The sequence below is a fragment of the Hyperolius riggenbachi genome, chromosome 2 (genome assembly GCF_040937935.1).
Source record: "Hyperolius riggenbachi isolate aHypRig1 chromosome 2, aHypRig1.pri, whole genome shotgun sequence".
Classification (NCBI taxonomy): Eukaryota; Metazoa; Chordata; class Amphibia; order Anura; family Hyperoliidae; genus Hyperolius; species Hyperolius riggenbachi.
In genome coordinates, this window is record NC_090647.1 from 236188546 (window position 1) to 236215946 (window position 27401).

Sequence of the window (27401 nt, forward strand, 5' to 3'; positions counted from 1 at the left end):
CAGACCCTTACTTTCTTAGCAACAGTATGTGTCAGTACTTTATGTGTTGGATTTATTCCCCCGCTATTTAGCTAAATCTAAGGAATCAGCCATAAAGCCCCCACTCCCTTCTTTCCGGATGTGTAGTCCCAATCTACCCTTTAATATTAGCCCATTATTGATACCTACCCTTAAGTTTGTAATCCGTAAAATAAGCCTACCCTATCCTATCCACTAACCCTCCTAATCTAGGCTAATCCCATCTGATGCCTATTTTTTACCACCAGTGTAGACTTAAACCCACATCAAGCTAGAATATTCAGGACCAGGCCTTTCAGCTTTGTAACACCCAAATGTCCCCCCCTCCCCCCCCCAAAAAAAAACATCAGCAAAGGCTGGCTGCCATAGCCAGTGTGCCTATGCCAGAATGAATGGAGACAACTGTGACTGATCAAACAGGGATGGTTGTCAAAAAATAGAGGAGACATACCCTGGTGAGTGTTAGAGACCTTACGTACCTCCACCTTCTGCTTGAGGATGCCCCACAGATGCTTAATAGGGTTAAAGTCTGGAGACATACTTAGCCAGTACAGCACATTTAGCCTCAGGTTCTTTAGCGAGGCAGTGGTTGTCTAAGAGGTGTGTTTGGGGTCATTATCATGTTGGAATACTGCTCTGCAGCTCAGTTTCAGAAGGCATGGGATCATGCTTTGCTTCAGTATGTAACAGTTCATGCTGGCATGTACCCACACATTATTTACAGGCTTTCTTTTGCATCATCCTTAGAAGAGGCATCCTTGGATGGTGACCAAGACCAATTTGAGGCAGAGTGCAGTATATGGGCTTAGCACTGACCATCTGACTCCACCATACCTTCAATCTCGGCAGCTATGCTGCTAGCACTCATTTTTCAATTTGCAAAAGACAACCTCTGGATAGTATGCTGAGCATGTGCACTCAACGTCTATGATCAACCATGGTGAGGCCTGTTCTGAGTGAAACCTGTCCTGTTAAACCCATTTTTGGTCTTGGCAACTGTGCTAAAGCTCAGTTTCAGGCTGTTTACAATCTTATTATTGTGACCAGGAGGACAGGGTGTGAGTAATAACACAACATTTAACACATCTACCTCCCATTTACACCTGAGACTTTGCAATACTGATGAGTAAAATGACCTTGGGGAGGAAAAATGTCTTAATTGGGCAGAATTTTGATAAATTCCTAATTTGTTGTTGTTAGTGGTTTAGACATGAATTGCTTTGTGTTGAGGTATTTTCATGGGACAGCAAATTTGCAATTTTTATACAAGCTGTACACTCCTTTACAGTGTCCCATGAAAAGATATAATAAAATATTTACTAAAATGGGAGAGGTTACATAGTTACATAGTTATTTTAGTTGAAAAAAGACATACGTCCATCGAGTTCAACCAGTACAAAGTACAACACCATCCTGCTCCCTCACATATCCCTGTTGATCCAGAGGAAGGCGAAAAAACCCTTACAAGGCATGGTCCAATTAGCCCCAAAAGGGAAAAATTCCTTCCCGACTCCAGATGGCAATCAGATAAAATCCCTGGATCAACATCATTAGGCATTACCTAGTAATTGTAGCCATGGATGTCTTTCAACGCAAGGAAAGCATCTAAGCCCCCTTTAAATGCAGGTATAAAGTTTGCCATAACGACTTCCTGTGGCAATGCATTCCACATCTTAATCACTCTTACTGTAAAGAACCCTTTCCTAAATAAATAGCTAAAACGTTTTTCCTCCAAGCGCAGATCATGTCCTCTAGTCCTTTGAGAAGGCCTAGGGACAAAAAGCTCATCCGCCAAGCTATTATATTGCCCTCTGATGTATTTATACATGTTAATTAGATCTCCTCTAAGGCGTCTTTTCTCTAGACTAAATAAACCCAGTTTATCTAACCTTTCTTGGTAAGCGAGACCTTCCATCCCACGTATCAATTTTGTTGCTCGTCTCTGCACCTGCTCTAAAACTGCAATATCTTTTTTGTAATGTGGTGCCCAGAACTGAATTCCATATTCTAGATGTGGCCTTACTAGAGAGTTAAACAGGGGCAATATTATGCTAGCATCTCGAGTTTTTATTTCCCTTTTAATGCATCCCAAAATTTTGTTAGCTTTAGCTGCAGCGGCTTGGCATTGAGTACGATTATTTAACTTGTTGCCGATGAGTACTCCTAAGTCCTTCTCCAAGTTTGATGTCCCCAACTGTATCCTATTTATTTTGTATGGTGCTAGACCATTGGTACGACCAAAATGCATGACTTTACAGTTTTCAACATTGAATTTCATCTGCCATGTATGTGCCTATATAGCCATCCTATCCAGATCCTGTTGCAATATGACACTATCTTCCTGAGAGTTGATGATTCTGCACAATTTTGTATCATCTGCAAAAATAGCAACATTGCTCACTACTGCATCTACTAGGTCATTAATAAATAAATTGAAGAGCACTGGACCCAGTACAGACCCCTGTGGGACCCCACTGCTAACAGTCTCCCATTTTGAGTACGATCCATTGACCACAACTCTTTGTTTTCTGTCCATTAGCCAGTTCCCTATCCATGCACACAGACTCTTCCCCAGTCCTTGCATCCTCAACTTTTGCACCAGACGTTTGTGGGGAACAGTGTCGAAGGCCTTTGCAAAGTCCAAGTATATCACATCTACAGCATTCCCAATATCCATATTAGCATTCACTACCTCATAAAAGCTGAGCATGTTAGTCAAACAGGACCTGTCTTTAGTAAACCCATGTTGATGCTGAGAAATAAGATTATTTTCTACTATGAAGTCATGTATAGTATTTCTTAGTAACCCCTCAAATAGTTTGTATACAACTGATGTTAAGCTTACAGGTCTATAATTTCCTGGATCTGATTCCCTTCTTAAATAATGGGAACACGTGGGCTGTACGCCAATCCACTGGGACTCTGCCAGTTGAAAGAGAGTCAGAAAAGATAAGATAAAGGGGTTTATCTATAACTGAACTTAATTCCCTTAGGACCCGAGGATGCATGCCATCCGGGCCAGGTGCCTTGTCTATTTTTAATTTATTTCGTCTTGCCTTCACTTCTTCCTGCGTTAAGTATTTAATATTATAGTTGGAAGATTGAGACTCTTCTGCCTCTGTTATTTGCAACAGTGATGTGTCCCTTGTGAAGACAGAAGCAAAGAAAGCATTTAATAACTCTGCCTTACCTTGGTCATCCACCATTGAGTTCCCACCCTCATCCTTTAGGAGTCCTATACAGTCAACCTTTCTTTTTTTGAGTTGATGTACTTGTAAAACTTTTTTGGGTTAGATTTGATATCCCTAGCGAATTGATTTTCAGCTTCGAAATTGCCTAATTTCTTTTTTACAATTTTTTTTTGCACTCCTTATAGTTGCTTAGTGCAGCCTTGATTCCCTCCTGTTTTAGGACCTTATAGGCATTCTTTTTCCTCTTCATTTTATCCCTAACCTTTCTATTTATCCATTGAGGCCTTTTTTTTATTCCTAGACATTTTGTTTCCATATGGGATATACATACTACAATACTGATTGAGAATAAGTTTAAAAGCTTTCCCTTCAGTGTCCTCCCCTTGTAGTACATTATCCTAGTTCACCAAACTTAGTGCCTGCCTAATTTGATTGAACTTTGCTTTTCTAAAATTCATAGTTTTAGTGGTCCCGCTGCCTCGTGGCCTATCAGTCACCAGATTAAACGTTATCATGTTGTGATCACTATTTCCCAAATGTTCTTGTCCCTGCACATTTGATACATTATCTAGTCTATTAGAAATGATCAGATCCAGTAACGCATTATCTCTAGTTGGTTCCGTTACCATTTGAGTCAAGTAATTGTCCTGTAGTGATGCCAGAAATCTGCTACTTTTACCAGTAGGTGTACTCACTTTTTGTGAGATACTGTGTAAGTATAGCTCAACTAGCAGTGATGATCAAATTCGGATGAAATCCGAATGAGTTTCATTTGGATTTCATCCTCCCATACTGTATTTCAAGCCACGTCATTTGACTTTTACGTTTCCTTCTTCAACCCGGAAGGAGGAAGTGTTTGTAGCCACGTGACCGCGGCTTGGAATGCAACGTGGGGCGCGCCACTGGATGGGTTAAAGAAGACGGCTGCTGGGTAAGTTTAAACCCCCCACGCACACTCTCGCTCAGCTGCACTAATTAGGAGGATGAAATCCTAATAAATCTCATTCATCTGGAGTTCATTCATCTGGAGTTCATTCCTATCAACTAGCTCCTAAGTTTAACTGTACTTATATAACTTACGTTCAGGTCAATTATTGTCATAGTTTTACAGCTCCTACAGTACATATCTGTGGCTCAGGTTATGAAATTGTGCATCACTGGGATGTGGTGGTACATGCTTTAATATTATATTTTTATATAATGTAGCACTGACACACTTTTTCACAGCACTTTGCAGCGAACAATGCATATTTCTCTCTGTGGAGCTCACAAACTAACGACCTTATTACAGTCTAGGGCTACTTTTTAGAGAAAAGCCAATTACTTTCAAAACTTGCAGTATCATTGTATTATTGATTTACTTCTACCAGTTCCAGCACCACCAAGCTGGAAGTTTCAGACATACATACCTGACAAAGCAATTGCAGCTCCCAGCCTTAGCTCACTAACACATCAACAGACTGACTGAGCCACATCTCTTTTTTTAGCCATCAAAGAAGATTTGAAAAAAGCACAAGAAGTTAAAGAGACAATAGTAATATCCACAGCATCAAATAATTCAACTACATTTGTGATGCATAAGTATGTAATTTATCTTTAAGGTGTATAAACAGTCTCACAGATTAGTCTACCTCTGCTTCACTTCCTCCCTTCTTTAGCGGAATAGAAGACTAACCCATTTCCAAAAAGGATGTGGTGCTGTGTAACATGTAAGAAGAAAACAGAATGTTATTATGATTTTCAAAAACATCATTATAACTGGAAAAAAAAAACACACCAGACCAGCATATTAGATGTTGACACATACATTTTCTTTTTTATTATTAACAATCATTTTAAAGACTTGAAAAGTTGTCTAATCCTGACATAGACACTTGGTGGTCCACCTCATAACTAGTTAGGCCTAACTGAAGGTAAGCATTCAGTAACTGAAATGTATATCTAAAATGTGCATATCACACAGTTCACAAACACATGTATATTGTGAGAATCACATCACATACAACAGAACATTCACAGTTAAATAATATTAGTATTATATATTGCCTTTTGCCACAAAGATATACTGTCTCAATTGTGTGACTAGATTTAAGCTTTGAGCTTAATAGATTCAAATTGTGTATAAGGAAACATTTCATTTTCAGTTTCTTCAGATTTATTGTTTCCCAAATATACTACCATCACAGTTTTAAAGTACCTGAGCATTACTTAGGCTATACAAGTTTCTTACTTGTTCACTAATGATTGGTGAATAAAGTGTCAAGATTACACAACTCTGGTGCTGGTTGTTGTGTAATGGATTCTTTAAGCCTGGTGCACGCATCCGATTTATATTGGCCAATCATTAGCCAAATTTACCACCTCCATGTAAACAGGAGAGCTTACCTACACAATCTGTTCATAGCGTTCATAGTTGGCACTTATATTACATGGAAGCAGTAAAAATGCCTAGTCATTGGCCAATCAGAATTGGGTCTGTGTACCAGGCTTTAGTATCCACTACAATGTTAGGGTGCATATGCACATTCAATTTTGATTAAACAATTGTACCACTTCCACGTAGTATGGCGGGCCAACAGATTTTGAATATGATGAATGTGTACACCAGGCTTAAAGAGGAGCTGTATTGAAAATAACGTAATGAAAATAAGTGCTTAATTTTTACAATAATTATGTATAAATGATTTAGTCAGTGATTGCGCATTGTAAAATATTTCCTCTCCCTGATTTACATTCTGACATTTATCACATGGTAAAATTTTTACTGCTGGCAGGTGACGTCTATGGAAAGAGATGATGCATTTTGGCAGGTGGAAACAGCTGTTATTTCCCACAATGCAACAAGGCTCCCACAGTGTGATGTCAAAACCCTGGTGCCGATATCACATTGTGGGAGGGGTTTCACCACAATATCAGCTGTACAGAGCCCCCGATGACCCGTTTGAGAAAAAGAAAATATTTCTCATTGGAAAGGGGAAATCAGCTACTGATTGTGATGAAGTTAAATCCTTACGGTTTCTCTTTAAGATTAGAGTGGGTATATTCTCCTATATAGCAGGACTGCAGGGAAATCCTTCCTGACTGCTTTAATGTGCCATCTACTTTGAGGATTAATCCTACCCATAGTGCACAACCCACAGTCTGGAAAACATTGTTCTAAATTACAGATACAAAGAAGGACTGACAGGTACTCAGCCACAACTGTAATTGGTAATGGATAATTACACAGTTGCTCAGCAGTAAAAGCCAGTATAAATAACAATGTGCGCGAGACCTAAAGTAACAGTTCGTGTAAACATCCAAAAGAAAAAAATGGTCTGGTACTATTTTATTGCCAATAAAGTGCATGTGCAGAAAGTGCATCAAATGTAAACACAGTTCAGTGCATATTCAATAAACAAGATCTACTTATTGGAAGCAATGGTGACCTGGTTGGAGGAGGTGGCAGTGGGAACCGGGAAATGCTCGACTCTCTGTGACTGTTTCACTCTAGGTCTCAAGAGAAGCTAGGTGTACACCTTGCAAAATGGTCATAAGGCTGTGCACCTTCTGACACCCACTGCCACCTCCTCCAACCCAGTCACCATTGCTTGCGATAACTAGTTCTTGTTTATTAAATAAGCACTGAACTGTGTTTACAGTTCATGCACTTTCGGCACATGCACCTTATTGTCAATAAAATACAATAGTGGCAGACCATTTCCTTCTTTTGGATGTTTACATGGATTGTTCTAAATTACTGTATATACTGCAAGAACTGTATACACTCCAATCCTTTTAGCAATTATTTCAGACACTTTTACATTTATGTTCAACATGCAAAAATCATGTCAAAGAGAAATTTCTAACATAAATTGCTAAATCCCACCCCTTAATGTTTTGGGATGTGTAGCATCTCCTTATAGCTATTGGTGACCTACTTGTGGTGGAAAGTTTTTTTCTGCCCCATCCCTTAGACTCCTCTGACACTACGTACTTTGCGTTGCCGAATAATTCTGCATGTCTTCTCACTGTCCATAGAATTCTATGGGTATGTTCACATCTCTACACTGTAAGGCTTTGTATTAACATATATGTTAAATGTCGGTCACCATCCACACACATTATAATGGGTATAGTATACAACATCCGCAGTGTGAATCCAGCCTTAATCTTTTGAAGTGCACTTGTTTCTGAGAGGCCTTCTCAAACCCCATAGTCCCTACATGCTCAGAGGTTGGGTGTGTTTAAAGGGAAACTGAAGCAACAGGGATATGGAGGCTGACATATTTATTTCCTTTTTAACAATGCTCATTGCCTGGCTGTCTTGCTGATCCTCTGCCTTTAATACTTTTAGCCACACACCCTGAACAAGCATGCAACAGATCAGGTGTTTCTGACATTATTGTCAGATTCACAAGATTAGCTGCATGCTTGTTTCTGGTATGTTTCAGAGCCTTCAGCAGCCAAATAGATCAGCAGGGCTGCCGGGCAATGTGTATTATTTAAAAGGAAATAAATATGGCAGCCTCCATATTCTATAATGAACACAAACTGTGCCTGCCCAAGATCAATACCATAATAGAGAAAAAGGGTACAGTCAACGTCAAAAGGTCCCAGTGACGTCAGGACCAGGAGCGCTGACGTCACTGGGACCTAGGTGGAAACGCGGAAGGTCAGGAGACAGGCTGCTAAAAGGAGCGGGGAAGTTCGGGACGCCGACACCGCCAGCAGAGGAGCTTTATTGCTGGGTTGCAATGCCCGAAATGCCTGATATCTTCCTACACATGTGAGTGCGCTGATATTGCGCAGGCCATATTTTTCAGTCAAACTGTTTTACGCTATGTGTGTTTTTAAACTATCTCTTTCATGTGGAACTAATCATTAAACACGGATTGTCTAACTCTGAACTAAGGCGTTGTGGAAGTTGTCATTGAAGTTGGCCGCTCTAAAGGCTAAACGCTAGACCCACCTGGACTGTGAGGTGGTGTCAATCTGGTGAGCTGCTAGTGTGGAGGGGCTGTATACACCACGAGTGATGCACATCTGAGCACAAATGCACGTGTGGGGAATTGTACTCTGAGATTTACAGTAATGCACTATGTGCGGTTGTTTTCCTGTGTTTAAATTTTAGAAAAGAAGAGGAGCGCTGTCACAGCAATATAGACTAGCCTCCATATTCTGCTCACTTCAGTTGTCCTTTAAGGTGAAAATCTTTAAGTCTCCCTTCACATTTTATTATCCTGCAACTTGTGATCGAAAAAAGAATACAGTAGAAGTGGCTTTCAGTTTGTGTTTTTTAAAGTTTTTCAAGAATGATATACTGGTAACTATAAATGGAATGTTAAGCCTACTATTATCAGGTCAAACTGTACAAAATAAATAAAAAATAAAGTTCTGCGCAGCTAATTTTTATGGACGGAAGATAAGAATTTAGGGGTGGCATGTAAGCCAAAGAGTGAGACAAAAGGATGAATCGTTGCCATGGTTTCGATGCAAATGAAAATGGAAATATCATTTTAATACCATTAAAACGCAAAATGACTTGTGTAGCGCTGAAATACAGTATAGCAATTGTTTTAATGAAAACGGAATTACAGTTTAATGAGTCTTCTTCAAACTTTTCTTCAAAACATCTAGCCCTACAATTTTCATAAGTAGAACTTACTTGAAAGGAAAATCAACCTGATTATATCTAAGTGTTTAATTTTTCTATATTTCATATCAAGGAACCAAGACATTTATGCCCCTATTCATTTCACTTTTCTCTTAGGTTTTCTGTTAGTGATAATTTTTCATCTTCTGTTTAAAATAACATGTCAGCACTGTCATTGAAAAAGTACCAAACATTTCCACTAGGAACTGTGGCTTTATCTGATTTGGCCGCAGCGCCTGTTCTGCTGTGCAGGCACTTCTCGAATCGCTAAGCCATACAATGCACGGCTAGAGTGATTCATCTGCATGCTGCAGAAATCTGCAGCATGCTGTCCAGATTCGCACCGCACTGAAGGGAGTGGAGCAGCAACATCCTGGCTTTGGGGGGCAGAGAGAAAGGGGTAGGCATGGCAGAAGTAGTGAGAGGAAGTGAAGTGAGACAGCAAACAGACTGGCCAGAGCAAGAGCTCTGAAGGACCTGATGCGATCCACAGGCCACCATTTGGACATTCGTGACGTAGTCAATTAGGTCCTACACATATCAGCCTGCTGTGAAATAGCTCCTGTATCCATAAAACAGTAGAAGACTAGGATAACTGCCCACCTTCTCCTATTTGTCTATGCTTCATCAGCAGCAAATTAAAAAATAAAGAAAGCAGTGTAATATTAATGATAAACAGATTTTTTTTCCAACGTTATTTCAAGACAGCAGCGATTTTTCTGTCTAGGTGGGTGAGGGGGGAAGGTTGTACCATTAGCCAGAAAGCCCCATTAAGGTGCTGGGCTCTGACCTTACTCCATATACTACTCTCTGCAGTGTTGGACTGGGAGCTGGAAAAGCTGGAGAAATCCATTAGCAGGCCAAGCAGCAGTAATCATGTGTTGTTGCTCATAGTGAAGACTTGCTGCAGGTTTCTATTATTAGTGATAACACAGGGTTTCTGCTGCTTGGCCAGCAGGTGTATTTCCTCAGTTTTTCCACCTCCCACTCTGACACTGACTCTCTGAGTATGTAATAGAAAAAACAAGCTGAAAATTCTCTGAAGCAGTTTACTAGCACTGGTAGTGCATCATTTTATATTACAGATTAACCACTTGAGGACCGCGGTGTCAAATCCCCCTAAAGACCAGGCCATTTTTCCTAAGGCCTCGCTGCAGGGCCGCACAACTCAGCACACAATTGATCCCCTCCCCCCTTTTCTCCCCACCAACAGAGCTCTGTTGGTGGGGTCTGATCATGTCCCCGGTGTTTAATTATTTTATAAATATTTATGTTCTTTTCTAACCACTTCCCAACTGAGGGGTTTTACCCCTTGACCACCCGAGCAATTTTAACCTTTCAGCGCTCCTTCCATTCATTCGTCTATAACTTTATCATTACTTATCACAATGAAATGAACTATATCTTGTTTTTTTCACCACCAATTAGGCTTTCTTTAGGTGGGACATTATGCCAAGAATTATTTTATTCTAAATGTGTTTTAATGGGAAAATAGGAAAAAATGTGGGAAAAAAATTATTATTTTTGAGTTTTCGGCCTTTATAGTTTTTAAATAATGCATGCTAATGTAATTAAAACCCATGAAATGTATTTGCCCATTGTCCCGGTTATAAAACCGTTTAAATTATGTCCCTATCACAATGTTTGGCACCAATATTTTAATTGGAAATAAAGGTGCATTTTTTTCAGTTTTGCGTCCATCCCTAATTACAAGCCCATAGTTTATAAAGTAACAGTGTTATACCCTCTTGACATATATATTTAAAAAGTTCAGTCCCTGAGGTAACTATTTATGTATTGTTTTTAATTGTAATTTTTTTTTTTTAATTACAAAAAAAAAAATTGGGGAGTGTGGGAGGTAAGGAGTTCATTTTTTTGTGTAAAACTAATTTATTTGTATGTAAAAAATGCTTTAGGGTGTAGTTTTACTATTTGGCCACAAGATGGCAACAGTAACTTTTTGTTTAATGCGACCTGCAAGCGTCCTTCCGCACGCTTGCAGGAAGTACTAGGAGGCTGAGAAAGTTTTTTTTTTCACAATGATCGTGCTGCTTAGCGGAGAGCAGCGGATCATTGCGGGGGTTAGATCAACGAACGGGAATGGATTTTCCCGTTCATTGATCTCCGGGCGGGCGGCGGACGGCGTGTTTACCCGCGGGAGTGCACGCTACAGCGAGCGGGAGCACGGGCAGCGGCGGGAGCGCGGAAAGTACAGATTTCTCCGTCCCTGGGGGTGAAAGGATGGAAAAAGGGATGGAGAAATTCATATGCGTGGGGGTAAAGTGGTTAAAAAATCAATTCTGCAATTTATTTTTATTTTTCTTAAATCCCTCTCTCACCCCAGCCAGCAAATCACGGCGATCGGCTGTCATAGCCTTCAGCCTATGAGAGCCGATTGCTCTCCTGTGTCCCAGTGGGACAGCCATGTCACACGGCTGTCCCCAGTACAGCGCTGCCTTAGATCGCAGAGCTGTACTATGTTAATAGACGATGGGAGACTGAAGGCGGAGATGCGCGCGCCATTCACGCCAATCGGCGTAGAGTGGTCCTGGGGCTGCCGCCACGTTCACGACAATCGGCGTGGAGCGGTCGGCAAGTAGTTAACTACACTATTTAATTTTGTATACTGTAGATAGGGATAATAAGATCTTTTGGGTTTTCACTGCTGCCTTTGCTCCCATTTAGGATCATTTTCTAAACTTTCTTTCTTAACAGAAATAGGCAAATCTGACCAACAGGGACCATAGCAGATAAAATCATTTTTCAGTAATTCATTAGAGTAACAATGTGGCTTTGTCTAGAAAACACACACCTCTTTATCCTATTCTTGGGGTCTGACTTATCAGCGTCTATTTGACAGCTCAGGAGCCCTTTTCAACGGATCCCACCGCCCGAGTTTTGATATAGGCTACAAGCGGGCACCCTTTTGTAGCCCATATTTTTTGGGGGGCTACAAGGTTTTCGGCTACAGTGGGGCACCCCTTTGTAGCCCATATTTTTTATTTGGCTACAAGGTTTTCGGCTACAGTAGGGCACCCCTTTGTAGCCCATATTTTTTATTCAGATACAAGGTTTTAGGCTACAAGGTTTTTGATTCTGCTACAAAAGGGAACCCTTTAATAGCCGAGATTTTTAATTCGAGGGTGCAGGGGAGGTTAGGATTAGGCACCACAAGCAGGGGGGGGGGTCTTAGGGTTAGGCACCACCTGGGGGGTCTTAGGGTTAGGCACCACCTGGGAGGTCTTAGGGTTAGGCACCACCAGGGGAGCCTTAGGGTTAGGCACAACCTGGGGAGTCTTAGGGTTAGGCACCACCTGGGGGGGGGGTCTTAGGGCTAGGCACCACCAGGGGAGTCTTAGGGTTAGGCACCACCTGGGGAGTCTTAGGGTTAGGCACCACCAGGGGAGTCTTAGGGTTAGGCACCACCTGGGGGGTCTTAGGGTTAGGCACCACCTGGGGGGTCCTAGGGCTAGGCACCACCAGGGGAGTCTTAGGGCTAGGCACCAACAGGGGAGTCTTAGGGTCAGGGCCGGATTTGTACTTTCCAGCGCCCTAGGCCGGCTGTCACCAACCGCCCCCCCCCCCCATTCTGTCCAACTCCGACTAGTTTGAACGGGCCCCCCTCTGTTTTGCTGCTTTGCCCCACTCAACAAAGCAGCAGTGCATGCTCTGTCCACTCCATGTAATTTTGCGCTCCTGTCTGCATGCACAGCAGGCGATAGTGTTCTGGCTTGCACACTTCAGAAATGATGCTCATGTATGAGCACTCAGCAGCACTTGTCAAGTGCACATACCCATATCACTCCCTCGGCTCCTGTGCACATGCATACAGGAGTGCAAAATCACAAGGAGCCCCAGTGGACAGCGCTGCTTCTTTGTCCTCTGTGCAACTAGCTGCCATCAGAGCCACAAATAGGGGACAGTGTAGCACAATGCAGAGAAGCCTATCCAAAACAGAGAACAGGTAATTAGAAGGATCTGACACTACACAAACTGGCATAGATGTAGTGTAATGCTAGGTACACATGATGCAATTTTCTGACAGATTTACTGTCAGGGCGATTATTTCCATCATGTCTGATCTAATTTCAATTTTTCGATCAATTTGCTGTTCACTTCTATGAAAAATCATTCAGAAAATTGATTGGAAAGCAGATCAGACATGTTGGAAATAGTCGATCTGACAGTAAAGCTGTCAGAAAATTGCATTGTGTGTACCCAGCATAAGCTCAGGTGTACTTTACACAGTGACAATTTAGCACTTAAGACAGATCTTAAAATCAGTCAGCAGGAAGTTTTGTAACAGAATAACACTTTTTATTGGCTAACCAAAAGAAAAACAGTGAGCCTTTGGCTAATGAGCCGTCTTCAGACTTTGTCACTGTATACAAGATGTTAGGCACACAGCTATATATACAGTCAGCAGGAGATGCATTGATTGTTTTGTAAATATAAATAAATGTAACACAGTTGTCATCCTGTTTCAAAACATCCTGCTTTCACTGATGGCTAACACAGAACTTTGCTGGCAAAAAAAAAGCCAGGAAAGAGTTAAACTAGCACAAAGAATGTTGTTGTCATTCTCTAGGAGAAAAAAAAAGCCATAAATTTGACAGATCTGAGGTCTTTAACAGTACTGACCTACTAATAATAAACTAACATCAGTCAGGGACGGGGAGAGCTGCTAATTCCTGCCCATGAATGCGTGCTGAATGAAAAAAGAAAAAACTAATCGGAACTCAAGAGTTCTGCTACTTGAGCCAATATATTTTTCTTCTCACAGCAGATTGTTTGTCCCCTCTCGTCATACAGGTGACAGCAGATGCTGACACACCATCACACACTTTGCACAAGTAAGAGAGATGCAGGGATCTCTGGAATTTAGGCAGACCAGAGCAAAGCAGGAGAGGTGATTTACTTTGACATGTGACCTCTTGTCTCTCCAAGTTCTGCGCCCTGCTGATTTTTATCGCCCTAGGCCATGGCCTCTGTGACCTTCCCAGAAATCCGGCCCTGCTTAGGGTTAGGCACCACCTGGGGGGTCTTAAGTTTAGGCACCACCAGGGGAGTCTTAGGGTTAGGCACCACCTGGGGGGTTAGGGTTAGGCACCATCAGGGGAGGGTTCTGTGTGCGAGTAGGGAGCAGTTAGGTCATAATAATCACTTTTATTAGCAATATCTAGAGCCCTTTTATAGCCCAACAAATTTTGCCTATAACAGCATCCTTTTAAATAAACTAAAACTAGCTTTTTCAGCTACACCAGGTGCCCTTTGTAGCCGAATTTGGCATATATGGGCTACACCAGGCGCCCTTTGTAGATGAAGTTGGCATATATGGGCTATACCATGTGCCCTTTGTAGCCGAAGTTGGCATATGGGCTACACCAGGCGCCCTTTTTGTAGCCGATTTTGGTATATATGGGCTACACCAGGAGCCCTATTTTCCAGGAGCCCTTTTCAAATAAACGCTGGGTGGTCTTTTCACCACCTTGTAGCTCATATTTGCAGAAATAACATTGATGTCTATGGAGGAGCCCTTTTCATACAGACAGCTCAGGAGCCCTTTTCAACGGATCCCACTTATCCTGTATATGCGTACATTGAAAAAAAAGCCCAAGAATTTGGTTGCCTAGCATTACTGATAGTAGAATACCTAACTACCTTAATTCTCACATTAACCTCCCCCCCACCTACTCCTAACACTAACAATCCCCCCCACCTCCCCACCAGGATCTTGCAAAATGGACACCACAGAAATCTGGGTGCAGGAAATGGTCACTAATAGAATATCAGATACATTGCTGATAATGTACTATTGTGTGTGTTGATTTTGCTGTTTTATTGGCCACATCCCCTTTGGCAGCTGCATTACACTTTATTTGAAGAGAAACTCCAACCAAAAATTTAACTTTATCCCAATAGCTGGGATAATGTACTACAAGGGGAAGACACTGAAGGGAAATGGCAAGCTTTTAAACTTATACTCAATCAATACTGTAGTATGTATATCCCATATGGAAACAAAATGTCTAGGAATAAAAAAAGGCCTCTATGGATGAATAGAAAGGTTAAAGATAAAATGAAGAGGAAAAAGAATGCCTATAAGGTCTTAAAACAGGAGGGGACAGAGGCTGCACTAAGCAATTATAAGGAGTGCAATAAAAATTGTAAAAAAGAAATTAGGCAGGCAAAGATTGAAGCTGAAAAACAAATCGCTAAGGATATCAAATCTAACCCAAAAAAGTTTTACAAGTACATTAACTCTAAAAAAAAGAAAGGTTGACTGTATAGGACTCCTAAAGGATGAGGATGAGAACTCAATGGTGGATGACCAAGGTAAGGCAGAGTTATTAAATGCTTTCTTTGCTTCTGTCTTCACAAAAGAAACAGCACTGTTGCAAACTACAGAGGCGGAAGAGTCTCAATCTTCTAACTGTAATATTAAATACTTAACGCAGGAAGAAGTGAAGGCAAGACTAAATAAATTAAAAATAGACAAGGCACCTGGCCCGGATGGCATGCATCCTCGGGTCCTAAGGGAATTAAGTTCAGTTATAGATAAACCCCTTTATCTTATCTTTTGTGACTCTCTTGCAACTGGCAGAGTCCCAGTGGATTGGCGTACAGCCCACGTTTTCCCATTATTTAAGAAGGGCAAAAAATCTGATCCAGGAAATTATAGACCTGTAAGTTTAACATCAGTTGTATGCAAACTATTTGAGGGGTTACTAAGAGATACTATACATGACTTCATAGTAGAAAATAATCTTATTTCTCAGCATCAACATGGGTTTACTAAAGACAGGTCCTGTTTGACTAACATGCTCAGCTTTTATGAGGTAGTGAATGCTAATATGGATATTGGGAATGCTGTAGATGTGATATACTTGGACTTTGCAAAGGCCTTCGACACTGTTCCCCACAAAAGTCTGGTGCAAAAGTTGAGGATGCAAGGACTGGGGAAGAGTCTGTGTTCATGGATAGGGAACTGGCTAATGGACAGAAAACAAAGAGTTGTGGTCAATGGATCATACTCAAAATGGGAGACTGTTAGCAGTGGGGTCCCACAGGGGTCTGTTCTGGGTCCAGTGCTCTTCAATTTATTTATTAATGACCTAGTAGATGCAGTAGTGAGCAATGTTGCTATTTTTGCAGATGATACAAAATTGTGCAGAATCATTAACTCTCAGGAAGATAGTGTCATATTGCAACAGGATCTGGATAGGATGGCTATATGGGCACATACATGGCAGATGAAATTCAATGTTGACAAATGTAAGGTCATGCATTTTGGACGTACTAATGGTCTAGCACCATACAAAATAAATGGGATACAGTTGGGGACATCAAACTTGGAGAAGGACTTAGGAGTACTCATTGACAACAAGTTAAATAATCGTACTCAATGCCAAGCAGCTGCAGCTAAAGCTAACAAAATTTTGGGATGCATTAAAAGGGAAATAAAAACTCGAGATGCTAGCATAATATTGCCCCTGTTTAACTCTCTAGTAAGGCCACATCTGGAATATGGAATTCAGTTCTGGGCACCACATTACAAAAAAGATATTGCAGTTTTAGAGCAGGTGCAGAGACGAGCAACAAAATTGATGCGTGGGATGGAAGGTCTCACTTATCGAGAAAGGTTAGATAAACTGGGTTTATTTAGTCTAGAGAAAAGACGCCTTAGAGGGGATCTAATTAACATGTATAAATACATCAGAGGGCAATATAATACCTTGGCGGATGAGCTTTTTGTCCCTAGGCCTTCTCAAAGGACTAGAGGACATGATCTGCGCATGGAGGAAAAATGTTTTAGCCATTTATTTAGGAAAGGGTTCTTTACAGTAAGAGTGATTAAGATGTGGAATGCATTGCCACAGGAAGTCGTTATGGCAAACTCTATACCTGCATTTAAAGGGGGCTTAGATGCTTTCCTTGCGTTGAAAGACATCCATGGCTACGATTACTAGGTAATGCCTAATGATGTTGATCCAGGGATTTTATCTGATTGCCATCTGGAGTCGGGAAGGAATTTTTCCCTTTAGGGGCTAATTGGACCATGCCTTGTAAGGGTTTTTTCGCCTTCCTCTGGATCAACAGGGATATGTGAGGGAGCAGGCTGGTGTTGTACTTTATACTGGTTGAACTCGATGGACGTATGTCTTTTTTCAACCAAAATAACTATGTAACTATGTAACATGAGAAATATATTCCTTTTCACAAACAGACCATCAGGGGGCGCTGTATGACTGATATTGTGGTGAAACCCCTCACACAAGTAACCCCTCCCACAAGAAAAGTTCGAACTTTTGGCAGTTTCCTGTCTGTAAACCTTGTTGCATTGTAGGAAATAGCTGTTTACAGCTGTCTCCAACTGCCAAAAACCATGCAGCAGCTACATCACCTGCCAACAGTAAAATGTTCACTGGAGTTCCTCTTTAAGTATCCATTTGAGATGATGATTTTGCATCCTGTGATTTTTCTTCAAAATATACAGTGGGCACCACTATATCTGCAATTAAAATTGCAGCAGGGGGCGTATCTACAGGGAAACCCAGAGCTGTAAGGGAGCCCCAACTACTAACCTTCACTCCTTCTACTAAAAGCTACACTTAAAATGGGTGTGAAGATTTTGATGGTCACACTTGTCTTATGGCCCTTGCAAGATGGGCCCTCAGACTATGAAGGCCACCGAGGGGAAGCGAGGAAAAAGGGTGTGAGCATCTGGGGGCCCTATCAATGCTCCACTATTTGTAGTTATGCCCCTACATTGTGGTCTATGAAGCACCCAGATTCCCTGCTTCATCTATAAACAGAATCTGAGAAAAGCTGGTCATAGCTCAGTCAATAAAATTATTGCTAGCGTTATAATCCTCCTGGATGTCAGCTAGGTTCCTAAAGCTTAACCTAGACAAAACTGAGCTCCTGATCTTTCCACCCCATGCTGCTGCACCCCTCCCAGATTTCCACCTCACAATCGACAACACAACCATTCTCCCTACCTCCCAGGCCCGCTGTCTAGGTGTCACCTTGGACTCTGACCTCCCCTTCATCCCACACATCCAAAACATCACCAGAGCCTGCAATTTCCACCTCCGTAATATCTCCAAGATCCGCCCCTTCTTAACCCCGGACACGACCAAACTGCTCATCCATGCCCTCATCATCTCCCGCCTTGATTACTGTAACTCCCTCCTTTCTGGCCTCCCCCTGAAACGCACTGCCCCCCTTCAATCAGTGATGAATGCGGCTGCAAGACTCATCCATTCTTCGCACCGCTCTGCATCCACATCTCCCCTTTGTGAATCCCTGCACGGGCTCCCTATCCGTTTCAGGATAAGTTTCAAGATTCTATGCCTGGCGTATAAATCTGTGCACAAAACCTGCCCCACCTACATCTCGGAGCTTGTTCACAGGTATACACCAGGTCGTCCCCTCCGTTCCTCCAATGACCTTCGCCTCACCACCCCATGCATTTCACACTCCCATGCCCGCCTGCAGGATTTCTCAAGAGCTGCCCCCACCCTCTGGAATGCCCTTCCACCACCCATCAGACTTGCTCCCTCTTTCAACACATTCAAGCAAGCCCTCAAAACCCACCTCTTTATGATGGCCTACCCACCTCCTACCACACAGTAACTCTCTAAGGAATATTTAACAGCCCCACCTAGTGTTTCCACCCCTCCCTTTAGATTGGAAGCCTCTGGCAGGGTCCTCCACTCCCTAGTGTAATCTACAGGATTGTGTGCTCCTGTCCTATGACAGCCTGTACTTGTATTACTGGGCCTACCTAACCAGCCCATATCGCATGATCATGTATTTTGAACAATTTGCATGTTTAACTTTGTTCTATGTTGTATAACCTTGTTATGTCTGTCATCCTTGTATCATTGTATATATTTATTGTCCAGCGCTGCGTAATATGTTGGCGCTTTATAAATACAATAAATAATAATAATAATAATAATTATAATTATAATAATTCTATTGTACAATTTTTGCACAATCTTGACACATCTATTTTTGTTAATATTAATACCCTCACTTGCAGATCAGTGGCTGAAAGAAGAATTACCTCAAACTCAATAAAGTAACATTATCCAAGTCTGTGACTCATATATATTAGCATAGCCATAAATTGAACTGCTTCTGGGATCCTGCAGCGCCTTCTTGACTAAGTACATTACAGCATTACAGTCACTTCTTGTGATAATTGTAAATCTTCTGGCATAACTTTTATCTACCTTCCAAGGCCTTCATTCAAAAATTTCTTTCAAGTCACAATTTTTGCTAGCACTATTCTTTTGTTCAGAAACAGTATGTGCTTTACATGCATTCATGTGTTCCCCTGACAGAATCTGCAAGACGTATTCGGCTACATTCAGATCAGCAAGAATGGAAACATTGAAAGAATGGTGTTGTTTATGGTCAGGAATGTGTATAAAGTTGGAACCTATAAGCAGCCACCTTAAATGCCGCAAGTATGCAGCAAAAGTAAGCAATTACTGTATGTCATCAATTAGGGACGTGTTGCGTGTCACTCCCTTCTATCAGGAAAAATCCATTACAATGGAACATTTTAGCATTTGCATCATTGCTATAATTTGTAAAAGACTCTATTAATATTGACAGATGAGGTAACATTATTACAGTTGTATTTGCACATAAGGCACAGTAGGGGGTTAAAGATACTTACAGATGTTGTTTGGAATGGGTTGTATAATAATAAAATTAGAAGATCTATGAAAATATCTTACTATCATCCAGTCAATGATGGTTTTCTACCTAGCTGTGTGTGATAGTTCTACATTGTTTACAGTTTATGTTTTATCTACTAATTTCTTAATTTATTAAATCACTAGCAGAAGACCCAGTGTTGCCTGGGTATGTATTTGGATGTTGGCTCTGTCTACTTTTTCTAACCTTGACACAGTCTCTTAATGACCAAGTTTAGGAGGTTTGGGGTCCTTGGAATCAATAATTAAAATGTTCGCTTTGAAATGAAAAAATATAATTGGCTGTTTGTGGCTCCATCCCCTTTTTGGAATTTGAACCCCCTGTCACCCAATGACTGACTGTACTAGGTTTGAGGCCTCTGCCATTAACTGTGTAAAAAGGGCAGTAATTAAAATATTCTCCTTGAAAATCAATAGGGGAATTTTGATTGGCTGTTGTAGGCACCACCCACTTTTCTGAATATTAATCCATGTCACCCAGTGACTAACTGTGCCAAGTTTGAGAACCCTACCATTAACAGTTTAAGAATTGCTGCAGTTTACAAATTCCCAGTGAGAAATTTGGGGTTTTTTTTGGCTCTGCTCACTTTTTGTAACCTTGACACACACAGACCCTCAGTGACCAAGTTTGTGAGCTTTGTGGTCCTTGGCCTCAATAATGTCAGAATTGAAGCAGTTTATCAAGCAAAGAAATCTGACTGGCTGTTTGTGGCTCTGCCCCTTCTCTGAATTTGAATCCCAGTCACCCAATGACCGACTGTAGCAGTTTTGAGGTCTCTAGCATTAACAGTGTAAGAATGGCAGCAGTTTATATATTCCCCTTGAAAATCAATAATTGAATTTTGATTGTTTTCTTTTTGGTTCTGCCCACTCTCCTGAATATTAATCCCAGCCACCCAGTGACCAACTGTGCCAAGTTTGAGATCCCTGCCATTAGCAGTATAAGAATGGCTGCAGTTTACATTTTCTCATTTTAAGTGAATGGCTGAAATTTGATTGGCTGTTTTATGCTCTGCCCACTTTTCCTGAATTTGTAATCTCGATCACCTCAATTGAAATTGGTCAAGGTGTTTACGCGTGTGACCATGGCACGCACGCACGCACGCACGCACGCACACACACACACACACACACACACACACACACTATTTTATGTAAGTAAATGACAATTGGATAACATTTTAAACAATTAGAACTGTATTTGTTTAATTTATAAATTGATTATTCTTACATGATTGCGTAGTTGTGTGGGTATATACTGTACATATACAGTATCAATGGTGGACAAAGCCTAGGTTACATTCTGTAGACACTGTATTAATGCAGCTCACATGTTTTACTTGTAGATTAATAGGCCACAAGCAATTATCACAGCTCCTCACACATGCTCCTAAGAAAAGACAAAAACATGTAAAATTTTAAATTGGAAAAAAGTGTCCTAACTAAATTACATTATTATTATTACTATTATTTATTTATATAGCACTGATATCGTCCACATCACTTTACAGAGTACATAGTCCCGTCACTGACTGTTTTTAGAGGAGCTCACTTTCTAACCCCCTACCAGAGTCATAGTGTAACGTCCTACCATATTATTAGAATGTATTTCTATAGGACTGACATCTTCTGCAGCACTTTACAGAGTACATAGCAGTGCTGGTCGTAATGGAAAAATCTACGCTTACGGATCATTCCGCGTAATTTTACGCTATTACGCATTACGCAATTACGGTTACGACGTAGGCAATTTTTTACGGTACATCACTGTAATTACGCGTAAACTTACGAAGTTACGCGTAAGGATACCGTAACTGTCCCATCTAACTTCGCATCTCCGCGTAGCTATCGTAGCCGTATGCGTAACATTATGCTCGCATGCGGATTTTCTTTACGCGTTACCCGTGATTGTACCGCGCATGTGCGAACTAGATTGCCAACGACGATGCGTATGGTGTAGTCGGCAAGCGTAAAGCCTTCCGTATTCCCCCTCTGTAAGCACTGCGCATGCGTACTTTGCCTCCGTACGCGTACGTACACGCGTACATCACAAGCGGAAGTTTTGATTGGCTGATGCGTAGAGACAGGAAGTTGGCCAGAGCAGGCACCGGCAAACGCGTGGAGAGGACGCATCACACGCATCAGCACTGCCATCGCACACAGCACTGTCTGCCATCAACATGCCTCCTAAGATTCCCCTCAGGATGAAAGTTATGCTAATTGAGGTAAGCAATCTATTAACAGAATGTATAGTTTTTGGCTACTGTTTCTGACTGCATTTCTCTAATCTTTATATATTCTTTATATATAGAAAATAAACGCAATTTGGGCCACATTTCAGTCGAAAATAAACGCTATTTGGCCCACATTTCTTCAGAAAATGAACGCAATTTGGGCCACATTTCAGCAGAAAGTAAACGCAATTTGGGCCGCTCACCCCCCTGTAGCCGCCGCTCACCCCCTCCTGGCCGCCGCGTCAGACCTCGATCAGGCGGCGACCAGCCGTGCGGGCGCTAGGACCTAGCACACCGCACTGATATGCGGAAGTGACATCACTTCCGCATATAGAGCGGGTGCGTCCGGCGCCCGCACTTACTGGTCGGGTCGCCGCTGATCGAGGTCTGAAGTTGCTGCAAGGTGAGGGGGGAAGAGCGGCGGCTAGAGAGAGGGAGGGGGCACCTGTCGCTCACTGCCTAAAGGGGCTCCCTGTCACTCACTGCCTAAAGGGGTCCCTGTCACTCACTGCCTAACCTGGGGGTCCCCTGTCACTTCCTAACCTGGGGGTCTCCTGTCACTTCATAACCTGGTGGTCTCCTGTCACTACCTTACTGGGGGTCCCTGTCACTACTTTACTGGGGGGGTCCTTGTCACTTCCTAACCTGGGGGTTCCTGCCGCTACCTAAACTAGGGGACAGCATTTACTTCAACCAGCCAAGCACAGCCCAGCATCACCGCCAGCCAGGTCACAGCATCACCGCCAGCCAGCCTGGCCACAGCATCACGCAAGGCCTTTCAGCGCGCACGTCATCCCCAATCCAAGCAAAAACAGTATTGCCAGGCACAACAGCCAGTAGAGGAGAATTGAGAATCCAGGTGAGAGGTGTCTACCATATTAAGGGGGCATTCTGCCTATTTATGTGAAATCCTGTCTATTTATGTGCCTCATGACTGCTGAATTTGTCTTGTTGGGGGCCTCATGATTGCTGAATTCGTCTTGTTGAAGGCCTCATGATTTTTTGGGGGCCTCAAGATTGCTGAATGTCTTGTTGGGGGCCTCATGATTTGTTGGGGGCCTCATGATTGCTGAATTTGTCTTGTTGGGGGCATCATGATTGCTGAATTTGTCTTGTTGGGGGGCTCAAGATTGCTGAATGTGTCTTGTTGGGAGCCTGTTGATTTCTTGGGGGCCTCATGATGATTGCTAAATTTGTCTTGTTGGGGGCCTCTGGGAAAAGCTGAATCATTATCCTATGAGACAATAGCATTAAACCTACATTTTTGCTTTTTAAAACGGAAAATAAAACTGTGAGGTTCTAAAAAACGAATACATTTTTCAGGAGTAGGATGAAAGAAATTGTTTATCTTCACAGTTTATTTTCAACTTGGATTTTCAATAATGTTCATGTATGAGTTAAAACGTTTGTATGAAGTTTTAAATTGCTGTTGCCACTTTGCGATAGATAAATTGACTTTTGGGTTGCAGTTTGGGCACTCGGCCTCCAAAAGTTTCGCCACCACTGTCCTAATCTAATGTCCCACATTGCTAAGTAAACGAAAATTTGTCGCCACCCATGGCCACACCCACATTCTGGTCCATGGCCGCACCCATTTTTGGGGGCGGCGCGTACGTGCGCCGCACAACATAACCCTCAGGTTTTTCGGCGCACACATCTTCTCTAAAATTTGCGGCGCACCACTTCTTCCCTGCCTTTTTGCACCCCCCCCCCTGGAAAATTTTGTGCGGACGCCCATGGCTATGAACTGGCACAAAGTCTATAGACGCCGCGGCCAGTTCATGGAATCCATTCAATTATATATTTGATGCTTGCTGTCACAGGATCTTCTCTGTCAGTCCAATCACACATGAAATGAAATGATGTAGTTATTATGGCTAGCAATGTCAGCAGTTATAGGTGGCACTAGTCATCGTTGATCCCTAGTATCTGCCCGAAGTCATAGTTGGTTGCTTCCCACAATTTTTGAAAACTGTCATTATGAATAATATTATAATCTTTTACATTATGCTGTAAGTAAGAAGATTCTTAATTAATGAAGGTATAATACAGTGGTCATTAATACTGTAATATTTCTTTTCCAGGAATTTACAAGAGGCCGGTATGACCTCACCACCCCGAGGGAGAAAAGGGACGTGGTGAGAAGGGTTCAGGGGATCCTGAGGGCCGAGTACCGGCGGGACCTCACCACCAAGCAGGTCCAAATGTTATGGAGTGACCTTAAGAGGAGGGACCAGGACCTGCTCAGGCGGGTGGTTGCCCAAATAGGATGTAAGTCAGCAAACTATTAGTTTATGTATGTCTATTTTGGGTTTTATATGCTGTATGTATTTATCCTAAAAAATAATTCCATGGGCTGAATACTATAGAGTTGTGCAGTATGTACAGTTAAAGTATATATCCGTAAGGTATTCACAGTGCAGCACTTTTCCCACATTTTGTTTTGTTAGGGGCTTATTCCAAAATGGGTTAAAACATATTATTTTGTGCTTCTGTGTGGGCATAGTGATGATATTTGTGCAATATGTACTGATTATACTGCATTCATGCAAATAAAGTTATTAAAAAAAATGGGCCCCTAGGCTTAACATTGGTTTTTGATAACCACTGATGATCAATTAACTTTTTTTTTTTTTTAGAAAAATTTGATAGGTGCTGTCGTCCATCTGGACCCTATATCCTCTCCAGGCCCTAGGCAAGTGGCTAGGTTTGCCTTGTGGATGGTCCGGCTTTGTTGCACAGCAATTTTTTTTAAAGATCTCTCCAGAGCTATTCAATCGTATTGAAGCCTAAGCTCTTGCTGGGCCACTCAAGGACATACACAGAGTTGTCTCGGAGCCACACCATTGATATCTTGACTGTGTGCCCAGGGTCGTATTCCTACTACAAGATGAACCATTGCCCCAGTCTGCGTTCCAAGTGCTCTCTTTAAAGTGATCCTTAAGCCTGTAAAAAAAAAAGAAAAAGATTTTGACTCAACTGTGGCTTCCCTGAGCCCCCTGCAGTCGATCGGTGCCCTCGCCGCCTCGCTCAGATCCTCCTGGACCCCACGGCGACCACTTCCGGTTTCGCTGTCAGGAACCGACAGGAATTGGGAGCGCGAGTGATTCTTCGTGTTCCCAGCAAAAATATCGCCCCCTATGCTACTATTACGTCCCGGAGGCCGCAATAGCCGCAAAGGATCACTTTGAAGCCTATCCTAGTTTTATTTTACTGTATTGAAGAGTCATATTCTTTCATGTATAATAAATACATTAAAGGAATAAGAATATGATTTTTTGTTCTGTGTTTAGAGTAAGGTCCTTATCAAAGTTCACTTGAAAATAGAAATAAAAGTAATTGTAGTTCAAACAATAAAGTTATTACTTTGTATCCATTTTATCATATATTTTGATTAAATTGTATTATTCATTACTCCTTACTACAGCTGCAAGTGGTGCCCGCACTGCCCGGCCCCGGGGATCCTCTGCACCCAGGCCTCCTTCTTCGTCAAGGGCCTCCTCACCTGGCCCCAGCCATCATAGCCAGAGGGCTTATGTTAGTCGAGCCAGTACACCGCTTTATGGTAAAATTCTCTTACTGTATGATTAACATTGCATACTATGGAAAAGCAAGTAAATGCTATGTTATATGTATTACATTACAGGTTCTTAATTTTAGGGATGATCAATGAGATTGAAATATGTACAAGTTGATGGATTGCTGGGTTTACCTATTTTGCACATTTTTTTCTACAGTTCCTCTATCAACATATACGAGGCTGAGGGGCCAGGTGAGGAGGCTGACGAAGACGAAGAGGAGGCATGAGCGGGAAATCCGCATACTAAAGCAGCAGATGCTGGAGATGCGCCAGCATATGGCGAATGTGGAGGAGGAGGTCCGCCAATTGAAGGGGACAGGGGGTAGGGTGGACTGAGGGGTTTTTTTGTTGTTGTTTTTTTTGGTTGAAGATTTTTACTGCTGGCAGGTGATGTAGCTGCTGCATGGTTTTTTGGCAGTTGGAAACAGCTGTAAACAGCTATTTTCCACAATGCAGCAAGGTTCACAGGCCTGGTGTTTCACAGCATCAGAACTTTGTTTCTCTTATACAAGCCTCATTTTTAGCTGTACAGAAGAAAACTGCCCGGGCATTTTGCCCCTGAATCCGGGCAAAGCATGATGGGATTTCTGATGTTGTTGTTCTCGTTCTGCTGTTTTGGTGCAATTTTTTTTTTTTTTTAACATTTTGAATTTGACATTTGAAGCCTAGGGTGTGCAGCTGGGAGGGGTGATCAGGACACAGGACAGTTGGAACTGTGTCTCCTGCTCCCTGTCACCTCCTTTCAACCAAAAAGATGGCTGCCCCCATGAGAAAGATGGCTGTCCCCATGAATCACAAACATTTGACTGTTCTTTTAAAACAGGGTGGGTAAGAGATTATATTACCTATTTATTCTAATTAACATAACTAATGTAACTTAATGACAGTATATTTGTTTATGCTGTAGTTCCCCTTTAAAAAAAAAAAAAAAAAGAAAAGAAAAACTTTTCACAAAAATAAATTTTTTTCTTAAAAAAGGATAAGTTTCTTCTCTTTTGTTGTACGATCTCTGACACTGACACATTGTGTTGGACTAAATAATCGCAAAAGAAATGCAATGACATTGTTAATACAAAAACATATATTTATGCAGAATACTTAGTTGTATGTGTCACATTGCTTGTGTGATGCAATCCCTTAATTTTGTAGATCTTCTTCTGTGTCCAACACAAAGCACCAGTGTGCAAAATAGACATTTAAAGTGTAAAGAGTATATGTAGCAATTATTCATTGCTTTTTAGTTCTCTTTTACAGCGCATGCAGGTTCAGGCTACTCTACTTTCTTCCTCCCCTCCTCTCTGTGGCACGCGTCATAGTGCACGGAACTATGATGCGATGCAGAGAGTCGGAAAATAATTCGAGGAGACAGAGACTGCGCATGCGCTGTAAGGACCCACAGACATCATTTTTCATGTTTCAGCTCTACTTTCTGTAGGAGCCATGTTTTCAATAGCATTGAGAGTGGGCATACCGGGATGGAGAGGGATTAAGAGAGGAAGTGTATACACTTCATATACACTTGGGTATACTTAAAGGGAGTCCAAGATCAAATTAAACGCAAAATGTGAACTTACCCGGGCTTTGCTGTAGCCCAGTGCTGGTCTGTAGTTCCCACGACGTACCTCCGGGTCTTCTCCCAATGCCTCTTCAGAAATGGTTGGCCGGCGGATCCTGGCGACACTCTTCCGCATACATCACGCGTAACGTCATTACGGCGTCCGGCGTCACAGTACGGCGCATGCGTGGTTTAATCGCGCATGCGCCGTACTGTCACGCCGGCCACCGTGATGACGCGAGGCGGCCGGCGTAATGACGTTACGCGTGATGTATGCGGAAGAAGGAGCCCGACACTCGGCACGAGTGTCGCCAGGATCCGCCGGCCAACTACAGACCAACACTGGGCTACAGCAAAGCCCGGGTAAGTTCACATTTTGCGTTTAATTTGATCTTGGAGTCCCTTTAAAAACATACAATGTGCCCCTGCTCAGTGTCCCTTTCAGGGGTTCT